Genomic DNA, 16459 nt, shown 5'->3' with positions numbered 1-16459 from the left:
AGGGAAGCACTATTACCATATGCCTCTCTGCAATGGTTAATTTTATGTGTCAACTTGACTGGGTCAAGAGGTGACCAGATTAAACATTATTTCTGCTGTATCTAGGAGAGTGTTTCATAATGAGATAAGGATCTGAATCGATGGATTTACTAAAGTAGTTCACCTCCCCAGGGTGAGTAGGTACCATCCAATCTGCTGAGGGCCTGAATATAACAAAAGATAGAGGAAAAAGAAATTTGCCCATTTTACTTCTTGTCTGCATGTTTGAACTAAAATATGAGTCTCATCCCCCCTGGATTGGAATTTATACCATCAACTCCCCTGATTCTCAGGCCTTTGAACTTGTACTGAAACTGAACCACCAGCTTTCCTGAGTCTCCAGCTTGCACATGGCAGATCATGGGATTTCTCAGCCTCCATAATTGCATAACCCAATTCCTTATAACAAATCTCTTCCTATGAATACATCCTATTGGTTCTGTTTCTCTGGAGAACTCTAATACACTTCTCTTCAAAACTGCCTTAATTATACTTGACTTTATGCTCTTCAATGACCATTTTAGTGATCAGTTTGTCAAGGAAAGTTTCTATTAGGATTTAAGTAGAAGCTGAAGTAAATGTATAGATTAAGTGATATTTTTCACATTAAGTAACCACATACATGGCAATTTTATATCTTTCCATTTAATCAGATTTTTAAAACCTTCTTCAATAGTATCTTATATTTTTCTTATATATATATTCTTTTCAAGTGCCCATAGAGCTAAAAACTAAATAGCCAGGAGTAAATTTAACATACTCCTGGTTATTTAGTTTTTAGCTCTATGGGCACTTGAAAAGAATATATATCTTTAAAAATGGCATATATAGTTTTAAATATATTTTATTTTATTTTATTTTGTTTTGTTTTTTTTTTGTCCTTCTCTTTCTTTTTTTTTTTTTATTTTTTAAATTTTAAAATCTTTAATTCTTACATGCATTCCCAAACATGAACCCCCCTCCCACCTCCCCTCCCCATAACATCTTTCTGGATCATCCCCATGCACCAGATCAGGCTCACTAATTTTCTTATTTAAACATTCTAAATCCTTCTAAATTTTTTCCCCTCAGCTTCAAAGACATATGATTAAATCTCCCACTATGACTGTATATTTTTCAAATTTGCCTGTGTTCTGTCCCTGAGGACCAGAACTTTTGGCTCTGTGTTCACTTTTCCTCCCCAGTAACCAGAATGGTGCCAAGTATATAACTTTTTCATATTCTTGGTGGATTAATTTTGATTAATATATAGGAACTCTATTTACCCTTATACATGATTTTTGCCTTAAATTTTATCTTTTCTAATATTAATTTTGACACAGCAGCTTTCTTTTAATTCACATTTGTCTGATAAATTCTTTTTTATCCCTTTATGTTCAAATATTCGGCATGGCTTTGCTCTAGGTCTTTCTGCTGTTAGTATCATCGTGTTGTTGTTCAGTCACCCAGTCATGTCTGACTCTTTGTGACCCCATGGACTGCAGCATGGCAAGACTCCCTGTCCCTCACCATCTCCCTAAGTTTGCCCAAGCCCATGTCCATTGCACGGTGATGCCATCCAGCCATCTCATCCTCTGATGCCCCCTTCTCCTTCTGCTCTCAATCTTTCCCAGCATCAGGGACTTTTCCAATGAGTTGGCTGTTCACATCAGGCGACCAAAATGCTAGAACTTCAGCTTCAGCATCAGTCCTTCCAGTGAGTATTCAGAGTTGATTTCCTTAAAATTGACTGGTTTGAACTGCTTGCTGTCTAAGGGAATTTCAGAAGTCCTCTCCAGCACCACAGTTCGAAGTCATCGATTCTTTGGTGCTCTGCCTTCTTCATGGTCCAGTTCTCACAACTGTATGTGACCACTGGGAAGACCAAGCCTCGACTATATGGACATTTGTCAGCAGTGTGATGTCTCTGCTTTTCAACACACTGTCTAGGTTTGTTATAGATTTCCTGCCAAGAAGCAATCATCTTCTGATTTCACAGCTGCAGTCACCATCTGCAGTGATTTTAGAGTCCAAGAAGAAGAAATCTTCTTCACAACTTCCACCTCTTCTCCTTCTATTTGCCATGAAGTAATGGGGCCAGGTGCCCCATTACTAACATCATGGGGCCATGATCTTAGTTTTTTTAAATACTTCCTTTAAAGCTGGCTTCTTCACTCTCTTCTTTCACCCTCATTAAGAGGGTCTTTACTTTCTCTTCTCTTTCGGCCATTAGAGTGGTATCATCCACATATCTGAGGTTGTTAATGTTTCTCCCACCTATCTTGATTCCTGCCTGTAACTCATCCAGCCCAGCATTTCTCATGATGTAGTCAGTGTATAGGTTAAATAAACAGGGTGACAGCAGACTGCCCAGTCGTACTCCCTTCTCAATCCTGAACCAATCAGTTGTTCCATGCAGGGGCCTAACTATTGTTTCTTGACACACATACAGCTTTATCAGGAGACAGGTAAGACAATCTGTATTCATTTCCATTCAGTCGCTCAGTCGTGTTCAACTCTTGAGCCCTCATAGACTGCAGCTCGCCCGGCCCCCCTGTCCAGCACCAACTCCTGGAGATTACTCAAACTCAAGTCCATTGACTCAGTGATGCCATCCAACCATCTCATCCTCTGTTGTCCCCTTCTCCCCGCACCTTCAATCTTTCCCAGCATCACGGTCTTTTCAAATAAGTCAGTTCTTCACATCAGGTGGCCAAAGTATTGGAGTTTCAGCTTCATCATCAGTCCTTCCAATGAATATCATACTCCACTCACCAGGTATAATCTAGAGTTCATCTAATTTGTTCCATTTAAAAATATTTTAATGACTATATTTTTCATTATTAATGTTCCTTTTACATAACCGTCTGTCCTTCCTTGATTTATGTTTATATACTTTATAACATTATGCTCCTTCATAAAACATTGTCTTAAGTATTCTAGACAAATATTTAAAATCCCTTGTGCTGCTGTTCTTATGGTTTGTTTCTTTGGGAATAAATCCATGTTTTGAGTGTTGATGGGCTGTCTTTTGCAATTACAATTACTTAGGCTTTTTTGAATTTTGGTTTGAGTGCTCATTTTGAATATTTAGTTTTTGTTTCTGTTATTATTTTGTCTTTCCATCTTTCTCTGTGTTCTTTCTTCTACATTGAAAGGTTTTGCAGTTGTCACTTTTCAAACCCTCAGTACTCTAATGGAAACTGAGGACTCGTGCCCATTGTGCTGTTGATAAAATTACAGATTCAATTAGTGGTCCAGGGCACAGCTTAGTTCAGACCTGGTTGGGAGATTGTGTAGGACCATGCAAATCTCTAGTTCAGCTGCTTGCTTACATCCAATACCCCATATAATGGCAAGGTTTTATTTTTCTCTCAGTTTACTTTCATAAGCTTCTTGAACAGTTCCTGGATACAATCAAGGAGTCTTCTTCAGGGTCCCATCCCCTATGAAGTACTTAAATTTCTTTTGTCCCTAAAGGGTTGAATGAAACCACAACTTTCTGCTGAGGTCAAGGGCCAGAAATTGTGTAGTCCATCTACAGTCATCATTTTTTTGTTTCATCTGAGTCAGATCCATGGAGATTCTTTTTCTTTATTTATGATTTTGTTTTGTTTTGTATTTTAGCATAGCAGTGTAATTTTTATTTTGCCTTGTCATAGTTTATCTATGTGTTTGAAGCAGAAAATATGAATTAAAGCATTAACTCATGGTCTTATCTTGACCGGAAATCCATATTATGATAATTTTGAAAGGTGACCCCACCTTCCTACCTATTATATTTTTCTAAGTTTCACATGCATGCAAAATTCCTTGAATAGAGTTATGTTGCCAGTTACAAATCTCTCAAACTAGGATATTGTCATACCCATATTTATTGTACTTGTTACTGAAATCATTATAAAAAACTGTCACATGTTCTGCTGAGATTCAAATACCTGTATTATTCAAATATGTGTATTATTTACTATAAAAGGAAAAGTTTAACCTAGTTACTCTTAGTGAATTCAGTGATCAGTTTTCTAAAATTTGCTTGGGGGAGATACCAACTTTATTAGCCCACTTAAAAAGGAAAACACCTCTTTTTCGTGGCGCCTTGGAGGCTGTCGGCCACTTCAGAATGAAGCTGAACATCTCTTTCCCGGCCACTGGCTGCCAGAAGCTCATTGAAGTGGACGATGAACGAAAACTTATGGCCACAGAAGTTGCTGCTGACGCCTTGGGTGAAGAATGGAAGGGTTATGTGGTCCGAATCAGTGGCGGGAACGACAAGCAGGGTTTCCCCATGAAGCAGGGTGTCTTGACCCATGGCCGAGTTCGCCTGCTTCTGAGTAAGGGGCATTCCTGTTACAGACCAAGGAGGACTGGAGAGAGCGCAAATCTGTGCGGGGTTGCATTGTGGATGCCAATCTGAGTGTTCTCAATTTGGTCATCGTGAAAAAAGGGGAGAAGGATATTCCCGGACTCACTGATACTACAGTGCCTCGTCGCCTGGGTCCCAAAAGAGCTAGCAGAATCCGCAAACTTTTCAATCTCTCTAAAGAAGATGATGTCCGCCAATATGTTGTGCGAAAGCCCCTAAACAAAGATGGTAAGAAACCTAGGACTAAAGCACCCAAGATTCAGCGTCTCGTGACTCCCCGAGTTCTGCAACACAAACGCTGACGTATTGCTCTGAAGAAACAGCGTACTAAGAAAAATAAAGAAGAGGCTGCAGAATATGCTAAACTTTTGGCCAAGAGAATGAAGGAGGCCAAAGAAAAACGGCAGGAGCAGATCGCCAAGAGACGGAGGCTGTCCTCCCTGAGAGCTTCTGCTTCCAAGTCTGAGTCCAGTCAAAAATGAGGTATTCTGAGAGTGACAAATAAAGCAGACCAGACACCAGCTCTCCCTTCTTGACTTTTAATTGGTGATCAGATAGATAAATGAAGGTCCACAAACATGGAAAAGGAGGTGCTGCATAATCTAGCAGTGGAATAGGTCTGCAGGAGATCCTTGAAAGTGACAGTCCTTCAGATTCAGAACCAGACCACATATGATAGTGGAAGCCATGGCCAGAACAGAGTTCCTTTAGTGGGTGTCTCAGAATTCTTACATTGATTGATTGACTTTTCAGCAAGGCGTGGGACAAGATAGAGGAAATAAATGACTTAGGACTATTAATCTTTGACAGACTTTATTTTAAGGAATGCAGTTTCTACAGGATATATGAAAAGTGCCCTTGTGAAGATGGACATTGTCATATGTAAAAAGAATAACTTGTGAAAAACACAGTTAATGGATACCATTTCTAGAATAGTTTTACAAAGCTTTTAAAAACAGTGCAGATTTAATACATTAACAGAAACCTTTTCAACTCAAGTGAATTTATTTACATTTTTATTATATTTCACACTCTGCAAGGGACTTGACTGTACCTGTTTTTAGACACTTGCATCTATGAAGGATGTGCACAGAAAAAAATAAAAAATAAAAATAAAATAAAAAGGAAAACAGTATGATAAATACTATATCTAAGCCAGGAATTCTGCAAGGCCCTGTTTGCTAGTACCTCTCCCATTTTCTGCAATTCTTGAAAATTAAAAACAGTGGCTGCTTTTCCACCTCTGCATCTTTGTTCAACCTCCATCCCAAAAGTATTCCCTTAGTTCTGAAGAACTGACTTGATTCAAAAGAGCAAGTAACCCACTGTTATCTGGCTGGAGCTTCCATTTTCCCTTACTTATGTTTGCTTACACTCTACTTGTCAGTTTGTAATTTATTTTCCTTGATAAAAAAGAACAAAGGATAACAGAGACTGAGTAGTTAAGCTTTCTAACATCTCTACAGGGCTTCTCTGGTGGCTAAATGGTAAAGAATCTGCCTGCCAATGCAGGAGCCATGAGTTTGATCCTGGGTCAGGAAGATTCCTGGAAAAGAAAATGGAAACCCACTCCAGTATTCTTGCCTGGGAAATCCCATGGACTGAGGTGCCTGGAGGGTTACATCCATGGGGTCACAAAAAGTTAGACAGGACTTAACAACAAAACTTCTCTGCACAGTAGAGCATCTTCCTCCACTGATATCCTTATTCTTTCCTTAATTCCCTTTCTTGTTTCCACTAGATTCAAAGTATTCTAATCATACCTCTGAAATGTTATCCCTTTTATGTCTTTTATGCCTATATTTTTATAAACACGTGCTCCCTCAATAACTTCTAATAGTTTTAAAGTAGTTAGTTAATATTTATAGAGAATGGCTTATCTCTTTATTAAATATTTGAGCTTTGGATTTTGAAAATGTCTTTAACAGCATGATCAAATGACTAAAGTCTCTGATTTCATATACATAATCCTTTGATAATATTAAGGATATCTATCTGGTAATAGTAATAGCCATATCAATATCTAACTTTACGAGCACTCATCATGTATCAGTGAATTTCACCAAACACTTTACATGAATTATCTCATGAAATCCTTAAAATATCCTAAAGTAGCACACTGGATTAAATAGTGTGCCCCCAAAATTCATGTCTACCTTGAATCTCAGAATGTGACCTCTCAGAGTTCTGGGAGCAAGTCAAAATACAAGGCATTGGCAGTTTCATGCTCTGTGAAGACTCCATGGGAAGAAATCTTCTCACCTCTGGAAGCTTCCTAGCCAGGAGCCTGGTGGTTGATGGAAATCCTTGACCTCCTTGGCTTTTGGACTCCTCACTCCAGTGTCTGCCTTTGTTTTCATGTGACATCCTCTCTGTGTGTTTTCTCTTCTTCTTAGGGTGACAGTCATAGGATTAGGGCCCATCCTTATCCAGTGTGACCTCATCTTCAGTAATTATGCCTGTAAAGCTCTATACAATCAGCAAAGACAGGACCAGGAGCTGACTATGGCTCAGATCATGAACTCCTTATTGCCAAATTCACTCCTAAATAGAAGAAAGTAGGGCAAACCACTAGACCATTCAGATATGACCTAAATCAAATCCCTGACAACTATACAGTGGAAGTAACGAACAACTTCAAGGGATTAGACCTGATAGACAGAATGCCTCAAGAACTATGGACAGAAGTTCATGACATTGTACATGGGGTAGTGATCAAGATCATCACCAAGAAAAGGAATCGCAAAAAGGCAAAATGGTTGTCTGAGGAGGCCTTACAAATAGCTGTGAAAAGAAGACAGGTGAAAGGCAAAGGAGAAAAGGAAAGATATACCCATTTGAATGCAGACTTCCAAAGAATAGGAAGGAGAGATAAGAAAGCCTTCCTCAGTGACCAATGAAAGGAAATAAGGAAAAGATTAGAATGGGAAATACTAGAGATCTCTTAGCAGCAGCAGCAGAGATCTCTTCAAAAATTAGAGCTAGCAAGGGAACATTTCATGCAAAGATGGGCACAATAAAGGACAGAAATGGTATGGACCTAAAAGAAGCAGAAGATATTAAGAAGAGGCAGCAAGAATACACAGAACTATACAAAAAAGTTCTCCATGACCCAGATAATCATGATGGTACGATCACTCACCTAGAGCCAGACATCCTAGAGTCCAAAGTCAAGTGGGCCTTAGGAAGCATCACTGCAAACGAAACTAGTGGAGGTGATGGAATTCCAATTGAGTTATTTCAAATCCGAAAAGATGATGCTGTGAAAGTGCTGCACTCACTATGCCAACAAATCTGGAAAACTCAGCAGTGGTCACAGGACTGGAAAAGGTCAGTTTTCATTCCAATCCCAAAGAAAGGCAATGCTAAGAATGCTCAAACTACTGCACAATTGCACTCATCTCACACGCTAGCAAAGTAATGATCAAAATTCTCCAAGCCAGGCTTCAATAGCATATGAACCATGAACTTCCAGATGTTCAAGATGGATTTTGAAAAGGCAGAGGAACCAGAGATCAAATTGCCAACATCCGCTGGATCACTGAAAAAGTAAGAGAGTTCCAGAAAAGCATCTACTTATGGATGGATGGAATTAAATGAAGACAGTACTTTATTGACTATGCCAAAGCCTTTGACTGTATGGATCGCAACAAACTGTGGAAAGTTCTGAAAGAGATTGAAATACCAGGCCACCTGACCTACCTCCTGAGAAATCTGTATGCAGGTCAAGAAACAACAGCAAGACATGGAACAACAGACTGGCTCCAAATCAGGAAAGGAGTAAGTTAAGGCTGTATATTGTCACCCTGCTTATTTAACTTATATGCAGAGTACATCATGAGAAACACTGGGCTGGATGAAGCATAGGCTGGAACCAAGATTGCCAGGAGAAATATCAATAACCTGAGATAAGCAGATGACACCACCCTTATAGCAGAAAGTGAAGAACTAAAGAGCTTCTTGATGAAAGTGAAAGAGGAGAGTGAAAAAGTTGGCTTAAAGCTCAACATTCAGAAAACTAAGATCACAGCATCTGGTCCCATCACTTCATGGGAAATAGATGGGGAAATAGTGGAAACAGTGACAGACTTTATATTTTTGGGCTCCAAAATCACTGCAGATGGTGACTGCAGCCTTGAAATTTAAAGACGCTTGCTCCTTGAAAGAAAAGTTACGACCAACATACATAGTTTATTAAAAAGCAGAGACATTAGTTGCCAGCAAAGGTCCATCTAGTCAAAGCTATGGTTTTTCCAGTAGTCATATACAGATGTGAGAGTTGGACTATAAAGAAAGCTGAGCACCGAAGAATTGATGTTTTTGAACTGTCATGTTTGAGAAGACTCTTGAGAGTCCCTTGGAAAGCAAAAGGATCCAACCAGTCTATCCTAAAGGAAATCAGTCTTGAATATTCATTGGAAGGAGTGATGCTGTGGCTGAAACTCCAGTACTTTGGCCGCCTGATGCAAAGAACTGACCCACTGGAAAAGACCCTGATGCTGGTAAAGATTGAAGGCAGGAGGTGAAGGGGACAACAGAGGATGAGATGGTTGGATGGCATCACCCACTCAATGGACATGAGTTGGTGACGTACAGGGAGGCCTGGCATACTGCAGTCCATAAGGTCACAAAGAGTCAGACATGACTGAGCAACTGAACTGAACTGAAGTTTGAGAAAGAGATGTGTATGTATGAATACATACATATGTACATACATAAACACAGATATACAAACACATGCATTCTTCAGATCACCATGAAGGTGTATAGATATGAGTGCTATGAAAGCTCAGAAGTAGACAAAGCATTGCAGGATAGTTTCATCAATTGTTTTTCTTATCAAGGAGGCAAAACTTGAATCTTAGGTTTTGATGGAATTAAATGAAGACAGTACATATTGGAGTGCTGGGGATAAAGTGAATGAACATATTAGAAGGTGGAATGTTGCAGCTGTTAAACCATTCTGGCTGAGCATAGAATCCATAAGAGGGTTAAAGCAAGGATAGGGTTGGGAATGCAGATGTAGGGAGATGATGGAATATCATATACACTAGGACAGGAAGTGGGCCTTCATTGTAAAGGCGAAAATTGTAAAGTGAGTGTAAAAGCATTTTGCTTTAATGAAATACTTAATGAAAATTCTCCATTTGGAAGAGTAATCCAAAAACTATATAAAAATGTGACCTTTTGGAAAACAGTGTTAGTGGGAGAGAAACTTTTAGAGAACAAAACAATAATCTAAGTATGAGGAAGTAAAGGCATAGATATGATTGGAAGCAAAGGAAAGAAAATGGTAGGATAAGATTCAAGAATGCTGCAAGGAGATAAGAGGAATTAATTCCTGATTGACTTGGATAGTGGGGAAATAAAGAGAAAGGGAAAAAGGAGGCAGAAAGAATTAAACTGATGTTCAATACATAAAAATAAAGAGAGGAAAATGAGATTAGAACAAAAATTGTCATTTTAACAAATCCAACTTACCCATATCCATGATCATTATAATTATCATATTCTATCTTGAAAATGGATTGACTCAAATTTCTTCTACTACAACTGTTTTGATTACACACTGTGATCTTTTTCCTATATTTACATAAAATAGTAAAAGTTATAGACCTTTGAAAATTATAGTTAGATGTAATAATTTTGGAATTACAGTCCCATATCATTAAATTTGGAGTTAGATATAAACACATAACACATTTTTCTAGGAAAATAATAGTAATTGGGTTAGCTAAACAAATGAAACTGTGTTTTTTTTTTTTTAAGGCTACCTAATAAATTTACCTAATTTATTTGTAATAAAAAATGAGACCGGTATTCACGATCAGCCTAATCAACTGATCTTTAATGTGTATAACATGGAAAATCAGGAAAGCATTAACCAGATTTCAGAGAGAAAGTTTTACGTAGTCAGCAAAATACAAAATGTCTTATGTCATATAATGTTCCTCTTTTCCAAAGCCATGAAAAAAAAAAAATCAGATTCATTCAACTTCCAAGCAGAGTTAACACATAAAAAGTAAAATACAATTTCATTGCAAATGTGCTACAAAATTTTTCATTTTTTACAAAATGATGCAAATCAGTTCAGCTCAGCTGCTCAGTTATGTCCAACTCTTTGCGACCCCATGAATCGCAGCACGCCAGGCATCCCTGTCCATCACCAACTCCCAGAATTCACCCAAACTCCTGTCCATCGAGTCAGTGATGCCATCCAGCCATCTCATCCTCTGCTGTCCCCTTCTCCTCTTGCTCCCACATCCTCCCAGCATCAGAGTCTTTTCCAATGAGTCAACTCTTCGCATGAGGTGGCCACAGTATTGGAGTTTCAGCTTTAGCATCAGTCCTTCCAAAGAACACCCAGGACTGATCTGCTTTAGGATGGACTGATTGGATCTCCTTGCAGTCCAAGGGACTCTCAAGAGTCTTCTCCAACACCACACTTCAAAAGCACCAATTCTTCAGTGCTCAGCTTTCTTCACAATCGAACTTTCACATCTATACATGATCACTGGAAAAACCATAGCCTTGACTAGACGGACCTTTGTTGGCAACATAATATCTCTACTTTTGAGCACACTGTCTAGGTTGGTCATAACTTTTCTTCCAAGGAGTAAGCGTCTTTTAATTTCATGGCTGCAATCACCATCTGCAGTGATTTTGGAGCCCAAAAAATAAAGTTTGACACTGTTTCCACTGTTTCCCATCTATTTCCCATGAAGTGATGGGACCAGATGCCATGATCTTTGTTTTCTAGATGTTGAGCTTTAAGCCAACTTTTTCACTCTCCTCTTTCACTTTCATCGAGAGGCTTTTTAGTTTCTTTTCACTTTCTGCCATAAGGGTGGTGTCATCTGCATATCTGAGGTTATTGATATTTCTCCCAGCAATCTTGATTCCAGCTTGTGCTTCTTCCAGCCCAGCGTTTCTCATGATGTACTCTGCATAGAAGTTAAATAAGCAGGGTGACAATATACAGCCTTGACGTACTCCTTTCATGATTTGGAACCAGTCTGTTGTTCTGTGTCTGGTTCTAACTGTTGCTTCCTGACCTGCATATAAGTTTCTCAAGAGGCAGGTCAGGTGGTCTGGTATGCCCATCTCTTTCAGAATTTTCCAGTTTATTGTGATCCACACAGTCAAAGGCTTTGGCATAGTCAATTAAGCAGAAATAGATGTTTTTCTGGAACTCTCTTGCTTTTTCCATGATCCAGCAGATGCTGGCAATTTGATCTCTGGTTCCTCTGCCTTTTCCAAAATCAGCTTGAATATCTGGAAGTTCACGGTTCATGCATTGCTGAAACCTGGCTTGGAGAATTTTGAGCATTACTTTACTAGCATGTGAGATGAGTGCAATTGTGTGGTAGTCTGAGCATTCTTTGGCATTGCCTTTCTTCGGGATTGGAATGAAAACTGACCTTTTCTAGTCTTGTGGCCACTTCTGAGTTTTCCAGATTTTCTGGCATATTTAGTGCAGCACTTTCACAGCATCATCTTCCAAGATTTGAAATAGCTCAACTGGAATTCCATCACCTCCACCTGCTTTGCTCATAGTGATGCTTTCTAAGGCCCACTTGACTTCACACTCCAGGATGTCTGGCTCTAGGTAAGTGATCACACCATTGTCATTATCTTGTTTATGAAGATCTTTTTTGTACAGTTCTTCCGTGTATTCTTGCCACCTCTTCTTAATATCTTCTGCTTCTGTTAGGTCCATACCATTTCTGTCCTTTATCGAGCCCATCTTTGCATGAAATGTTCCCTTGGTATCTCTAATTTTCTTGACAAGATCTCTAGTCTTTTCCATTCTGTTGTTTTCCTCTATTTCTTTGCATTGATCACTGAGGAAGGCTTTCTTATCTCTCCTTGCTATTCTTTGGAACTCAGCTTTCAGATGCTTATAGTTTTCCTTTTCTCCTTTGCTTTTTGCTTCTCTTCTCTTCACAGCTATTTGTAAGGCCTCCCCAGACAGCCGTTTTTCTTTCTTGTATTTCTTTTCCATGGGGATGGTCTTGATCCCTGTCTCTTATACAATGTCACGAACCTCTATCCATAGTTCATCAGGCAATCTATCTATCAGAAATAGTCCCTTAAATCTATTTCTCACTTCCACTGTATAATCATAAGGGATTTCATTTAGGTCATACCTGAATGGTCTAGTGTTTTTCCCTACTTTCTTCAATTTAAGTGTGAATTTGCCAATAAGGAGTTCATGATCTGAGTCACAGTCAGGGGCAGCAGCCAGGAGGAGCTACCCATGCCCAAGGTCAGGGGCAGCGGTCAAGAAGAGCAACCCTTTGTCCAAGGAGCTGTGGTTGCGTGGGCGCAGAAGGGCTGAGAGGAGCTACTCCATGTTCAAGGTCAGGAGGGGTGGCTATGAGGAGATACCCCTCATCCAAGTTAAGGAGCATTGGCTGTGGTTTGCTGGAGCAACCCTGAAGAGATACCCCACGTCCAAGGTAAGAGAAACCCAAGTAAGATGGCAGGTGTTGCAAGAGGCATCAGAGGGCAGACACACAAACCATACTCAAAGAAAATTTTTTTTAGTCAATCTAATCACACACCACAGCCTTGTCTAACTCAATGGAACTAAGCCATGCCCTGTGGGGCCACCCAAGACGGAGAGGTCATGGTGGAAAGGTCTGACAGAATGTGGTCCACTGGAGAAGGAAATGGCAAACCACTTTGGTATTCTTGCCTTGAGAACCCCATGAACAGTATGAAAAGGCAAAATGAAAGGATACTGAAAGAGGAACTCCCCAGGTCAGTAGGTGCCCAATATGCTACTGGAGATCAGTGGAGAAATAACTCCAGAAAGAATGAAGGGATGGAGCCAAAGCAAAAACAATACCCAGTTGTGGATGTGACTGGTGATAGAAGCAAGGTCTGATGCTGTAAGGATCAATCAATATTTCATAGGAACCTGGAATGTGAGGTCCCTGAATCAAGGCAAATTGGAAGTAGTCAAACAAGAGATGGCAAGAGTGAACATCGACATTCTAGGAATCAGTGAACTAAAATGGACTGGAATGGGTGAATTTAACTCAGATAACCATTATATCTACTACTGTGGGCAGGAATTCTTTAGAAGAAATGGAGTAGCCATCATGGTCCACAAAAGAGTCCAAAATGCAGTACTTGAATGCAATCTCAAGAACGACAGAATGATCTCTGTTCATTTCCAAGGCAAACCATTCAATATCACGGTAATCCAAGTCTATGCCCTAACCAGTAACACTGAAGAAGCTGAAGTTGAATGGTTCTATGAAGACCTACAAGACCTTTTAGAACTAACACCCAAAAAAGATGTCCTTTTCATTCTAGGGTACTGGAATGCAAAAGTAGGAAGTCAAGAAACACCTGGGGTAACATGCAAATTTGGCCTTGGAATATGGAATGAAGCAGGGCAAAGGCTAATAGAGTGTTGCCAAGAGAACGCTCTGATCATAGCAAACACCCTCTTCCAACAACACAAGAGAAGACTCTATGCATGGACATCACCAGATGGTCAACACCGAAATCAGACCAATTATATTCTTTGCAGCCAAATTATGCCAAAGCTGCATCCAAATGCCTAACTGAACTTGACTGGATGGAAAACTATAATTACTAACACATTTCATTTACATAAGAATAAATGGTTCCTTAGTTTTTCTTCCCTAAAGTACTAAGGATAGAGACCACTCTGACTTACCAGCTATACGGAACGTTTATGGACCTCATCATTCACGCCAGCATGATGGAGTGGAAAGTATGACACATCAATCCCACATTAAAAGGCTCTCACTAGATGACTTTGTGATTCAAATACCTTTCACATCACAAAAGAATGTATAATTCCCTTTCCCTTCTTATCACCATAACAGCAATATCTTAGGGCTTTGTCTAATATCTAGCATCAACAGGTAAGGCAACCACCAAGCTAATGTGGCTTTACCTCATTAGAGGAAAGGTGAAAAATCCAAAGTCTAATTCTAATTATGAATCTACACAGTTTTAAGATGAAAGATTAGAAGGTGACACTGTTTATTGTCTTAAATGACATAGTGTTGAGAGACTTCTTGCATATATCTCTATAAGTTCATTTCCATCTCATTTGTGTTTTCTGCTCTGCACATACTGCCCCTCCAACATACCTATATATCCTGCCATAGTACTAAGAATGCTAAAATGATATTTGATGTATCTTCCCACTTAGAAGCATGTTTACTATATCAAGAACCTTTTAGTTTTCTCCTAGATACAAATGTCTCTGTATTATTGCAATCTAGACTATTTGATAAGTTGGTATGACACACTGGAAGTGGAAACTATTATCATTATGTCAGTTTGTATTCTATTTGAGGATGTGTGTTGCTCTAATCAAAAAAAAATACCCTAACAAAATTTTCCACAGAGTAAAGAACTTCACTTGTGGAGTTTATTCCTCTTCTTGATCTTCAAAATCTCTTGGAACTGATAAGTATTTATTTCAACAACTGTACTGCAAGCCCAAATGTTTTAGATTGGTCTCAAGTATCATATCTCAAAGTATATTTATATTATCCATAATATCAAGCACAGTGTTAAATGCAACCTGGAATCTGAGGAAATAGTTACTGATTTAAAACAGGAAATTATTTTATTTTTTTAGTCTGATTGAGAGGTGGTCTAGTATTGTCCAAACCAAAGAAAATACTTTGTGGCTTCTAAACTGGGACATTTAGGGGAAATAATTTGAAGATAATTTCCATATCATAAACCAACCATCCTCTCTTCACTTTGTAATTTAGAATTTCATAGCAATAGTTTGATTTCAAATACCAACCTAAATGACAGCCCCATCATTCAAATTCTGAGGGCAGATGGCTGACCTTCTTGTCAGACTGGGAGAGAGAGCTCTGCATTTGTTCAATTTGTAAAGGTCTCCATTAAACAGATCCTTTATTAAGGGACCTGTTGCTCTAAAATAAAAACTGAAGTGCTGTCAAAATATTTTATGTTCCAATTACTATTTTAGTTATAAAAGTGTAAGCATTCAATTGAATTTTGAAAATAATCACTCTTCCATGTACACTCCCCACCTTCTACAAATCCATTTGGAAAAGTAATCTCTCTGAAAGCCAAACCAACATTAGAGATGTGATAGCCATAAAAAAGCCCTCGTAACAAGTTCAGTATCTTGATTTCTAAAACTTTTAGAAGTTGTAAGTTAAAATCTATTAAAGAAGTAAAAATGAAGCAATAGAATAGAATGGACTTTTGAGTCAGACACAACTGGATTTTGTTCATGGCCTATTTACTCACTAACTCTAAACTTTGAGGCAGTTTACAATGGGCTCTGGTTTTCTCCTGGATGAAGTATGAGGTAATTGGTTCTCCTTCATAGGTGGTTGCGTGAAGTGATGTAATGATATATATGCAGTGACCATACAGGACCTGACACGCAGTATCTACCCAATAAATGATAGCATGCACAACTTCAGAGAGGGGAGGATGGAGTGGCAGCATGAAGGAAAGAGGGGAAAGTGTGAGGAGAAAGGATTTTTACCAAGGGCACAGCTCCCTTTCTTAAAGAAAAGGCATGGGTTACAAGCCCAGAACTGAGGAGCTCAGTACCTGGTTAATATTCAGAGGGGACTCGAGTGAGTGAGTGAATGCAGGAAGAGGCAAAAATAACTAAAAGACAAAGAAATGAAAAATAAAGAGAAGCGAAAAAGAAGAGCTACTCAGTAGCTCTGACTGTGCTGAGTATACCCATACACATGTGAAATAATTAAAGTACAAACTACAAACCACTGGGACAGTGTCACCATCATGAGCAAATGTGAGCAAATGTAGACCAGATCAATTATAATTTGAAAGACTGGCCTGCATAAATGTGCTTCTAACAACGCCTAAGAACTATTTACCAAACTAAAACAACTTGTCCACATTCACATGAATGTGAGTTTAGGCAGCTGGCTGTACATCTGAGTGTCAGAACTCATGGGCCCTCACCATGGAGGCAAATGTGCTTCAGTTGTTGGTTCCCCATTCCAAACCCAATGAAAAGACCTAAGGTCTTTGGTGCCTACACCCTGGTTTTATTTAATC

The 16459-nt window shown here is 39.0% G+C and overlaps 1 long non-coding RNA gene and 1 pseudogene across 1 annotated transcript in view; one reads left to right on the top strand and one right to left on the bottom strand.

Annotated features, from left to right (window-relative positions):
- The window catches only part of LOC132659407 (uncharacterized), a 510129-nt gene that overhangs the window by 160314 nt on the left and 333356 nt on the right, over positions 1-16459 (bottom strand). The gene's annotated exons all lie outside the window — the stretch shown is intronic.
- On the top strand, positions 4098-5041 carry LOC114113935 (small ribosomal subunit protein eS6-like; annotated as a pseudogene).

The sequence above is a fragment of the Ovis aries genome, chromosome 3 (assembly GCF_016772045.2).
Source record: "Ovis aries strain OAR_USU_Benz2616 breed Rambouillet chromosome 3, ARS-UI_Ramb_v3.0, whole genome shotgun sequence".
NCBI classification, from domain to species: Eukaryota; Metazoa; Chordata; class Mammalia; order Artiodactyla; family Bovidae; genus Ovis; species Ovis aries.
The sequence above is the reverse complement of the archived record's forward strand: the minus strand, read 5'-3'. Positions and strand labels throughout refer to the sequence as shown.